Here is a 3,500-nt window from a genome sequence, read left to right as displayed (position 1 = left end):
CCCCCCCCCCATTCCTTCGGGTCACGCAGGCGGACCTGGGAGATACGTGCGTGGTGACAGGGGAAGGGATGGTGAGAACTTTGAGCCTCTGTCTCGCGAAGAGAAAGGGAAAAAGATGGGACCAACCACCCCCACGACACGATCGCTCAGACTTCCACAAGTATGAATCCAATGCTTGCCATTCCGATCATCGAGCGACAAAAACATTTTCCGGGCAGCAACACAGATGAGAGTACAAGAAATTGCGAGACTGGCACGGAAACGACGCCTTTCCAGCCACTCAACACGTCCTCACAAGCATGTCAGAAACCCCCACGTCCAGACGCCCCCCGTATGGCCGTACCAGGTACTGCTCCGCCGACAGGCCCATTTCCTTGCTCGTCATGTCCAAGAGCTCCTGGCTTTTCATATCCTGGTTGTACGTTACGGTCAACAATCGACTGGGATCGTCCGAGAGATAATCCAAGGCTGTCTGTCTGAGCACCCCTGCGGCCTTGCACATCGCCTCGTAGTCTTCCTGGGGGTGTGAGCCGTTTGTCGCGTACGCCAACGCCACGTAAATGGCATGGAAAAGGCAAGACCCATCACCAGGGACCTATGGGTAGGCAAAAAGTAAATATAATAAACAAGAAGCTTGATACCCCATTTATGCAGCGGCTAGACGCGACCCTTCAGTCACACCACAAGGACACATTTCAACACCCAGATTCCTCCATTAAACCTCCCATCTCCTTTGTTGGGCGTTCCGTTTCCATCTGCCGGTCCCGTTCCGCGCAGTTCCCCTGATTCTTTCCCTCACCTGGCGCACGCGCATCTTGCTCTTGCTGTGGTGCACGTCCCAGGTCTCCGAGAAAAAGCCACCCCGGCTTATACTGTTGTAGACTTCCAAGCGTCCATCTCCTGTGGCCGTCCCGCTCGGGAAATTGGTGGCCGCAAACGAAAATCGAAAAGTGGCGCTGGGCGCGACAAGCAGGAGGAGGAGGAAGGTAGGCATGAGGGTGGGAGAGCGACGTAGTCTTGCTCCTCGTCGGCTGGGGCGGGCCCGACGGGTAGAGACGGATATCATGGACAGAGGCCAGGGAAAGGAGGAGCAATACTGCGTGGCTGGAAGGGAAGACAGGCACGGTGTATCTTTCATTCAGACAGGCTGCACTTTTCCTTGCGGTTGCCTATGTGCAGTTTCCAGGCGGTTAGTGCCAACACTTTTCCGGGAACAAGACCCGCAAGCGCACCGAAAAACGAGCACCCGTCCCTGTAATAAATTGAAAAATACTCTCGGTGAGATGATTGCTTGGAGCAAAATGGATGACACCTACAGGCTTTCATTGTCTGTCCGACCAAAGCAAGTTGAGGAGTCGGACTACACAGGCGAGGGGGTTGCTGGCTTCCTCTTTGCCCCGGGTTTTCTTGCCCCAAATGAAGGACAGCAACGGCAACAGGGATAGCGAGATCATATGATGGTGCACACACGTTGAAAGCATCTGAAATCTGCGTCCCAAATGCTTGACCGAAAATAATCTGTACAGGTGATTTTACAAACGTGCCCATGACGGAGAGGACGCAAGTCCGGGGACTGCTCCCAAGGGGAGTGCATGGTACATCGCAGTGCATGTAAATGACCCTTGAAAAGCAAAACCTCAACCTCCATCACCCCGCGCTATCTCTCTGTGTGCAGATTTTTCCTATTTCCTTACGTTGTGCCGGCCATGCACCCAGTCGTTCCCTAACACGCCCCCTTTTTCGGGCGCCGAAAAACCCTCTGCCAGGCGCGTTTCCCACCCCAAGAATTTCGTCCTCGCCTCAGCCGGAGGGGGCTGGGGCAATGCATGCCACGAAATCTTCCCTTAAATATTTTCCAACGTGGCACGAAAGGCTGCGAAAACCCCTGTCGACATGTGCATGTCCGTAGCGGGACATGTATTTCGAATGGATCGGCAGGGATGTTTCAGGGGGAATTTATTTGGGTCCGGGCCCCGCCCCTGCCTGGTATCACCTGACGCGGGCGCGTAAGGCCGTCGATATGCCCGTCTCGAGGTTGAGGAACCGAAAACCATGACGAAACGAGACCAGCCCGGCGCGTGGGGGGCAAGCCTTGAGCCTCTCAAAGTGCTTAGGAGGTGGAGGCGTTGTGCTTCCTCAACCTGCGTGGGATCTGGTGGGTGATGGGTGTGGTTTTGTCGACCATTTCCTGTCGGTGGCTTTACGCTTTGGGGTATTTTCCATGCCCTTCACGTCTGGGGCATTCCGCGTTTTGCCTCCTCCGCCTCTACGCCGGCCTCTGTGATGCACCCCACCCGTCCGTGCCATAACACATCGATAACGCTCAATCCCCAGTCCATTCATCGTCTTAGACCTTGAAGGGGCACAGATTCACATATGCATGTCGTCGTCGTGACCGAGGGGGGGTGGAGGCCGAATAAGGGCAGGGCCTCTTTAGGAGGCGTAAGCTCGAATCCAAATCGATGCCCTTTCACGCTTTCGACACGTGGCATCTTGATGGTTTCCCTTGGAGGCCTGTCGACATTTTACGGCGTGACAAGGAGTCTAATGAGGCTTGAAAGTGGCAGCGTATCGTCACGCCTGCGACAGTGTTGCCCTCCCTTGACGGAGACAGAGCAAGAAAGGCTTGTCTCTTCTCCATCGAAGAAGCTTTTATTTACCGTAAATTTTGCTCACAGCTACATATTCTCACCTCAATCAAACGCCCAGAGAAAGCAGTGGAGTGAAAGGATGAGTCCTCCGTGCATGGAAAGTGCTCTAAGGAAGACTGGAGCTGTTTGAGGACGCGCGTTCGCTGTCACAAAGTCAGGCATTTTAGCTGCCTTTGACGTCGCGAAAGTTTGATAATGGAAAATGTTGGCAACATGAGTGGTGGCAGCCCGAGTGGCTACCCCCCCATGGCTCTTGGACAGCAGCAGCGGCTCAACAATCAGCAACACGAACCATCGCCCCAACAACTTTACCTTCCACCTCAACAGCAGCAGGAACAGCACTTCGCTGCTTATCAAATGGACCCTCCTGCATACGGTCAACACACGTACGGCTACATGACCGGTGCAGGGGTTGGTCACAGTGCGCCTTCCCCCCCCGTCTACCATGCACAGCCTCCAGCCTATCCCGGGCCCTACCCCTCGCACCCTTACGGCAACCGGACTGGGACAATGCACGACGGAAACGTCAGCGGCAATAGCGCGCACGCGCACTACCCCACTCCGTACCACCACGGGCGGGAGCACGGGGAGGGAGGAGGAGGGAAAGGAGAAGAGGGGTCCCTGTCCCTGTCAGCGGCCGCCATGCAACAATTTTATCTCCAGCAGCAGCAAGCAGCCGCAGCAGCAGCAGGTATAGGACCGCAGAGCTCAGGCGTTGACGCTGTAGCTTGGTACGCATTGGCACAGGCCCACCACCAGCACCTGCAGCAGCAGCAGCAGCAGCAGCAACAACATCGTGATCATAATCACCAGGCCTTGCCTGTACAACAACATCATCACCATCATCAC

This window comes from Nannochloropsis gaditana (genome assembly GCF_000240725.1).
Source record: "Nannochloropsis gaditana CCMP526 unplaced genomic scaffold scaffold484, whole genome shotgun sequence".
NCBI classification, from domain to species: domain Eukaryota; class Eustigmatophyceae; order Eustigmatales; family Monodopsidaceae; genus Microchloropsis; species Microchloropsis gaditana.
The sequence above is the reverse complement of the archived record's forward strand: the minus strand, read 5'-3'. Positions refer to the sequence as shown.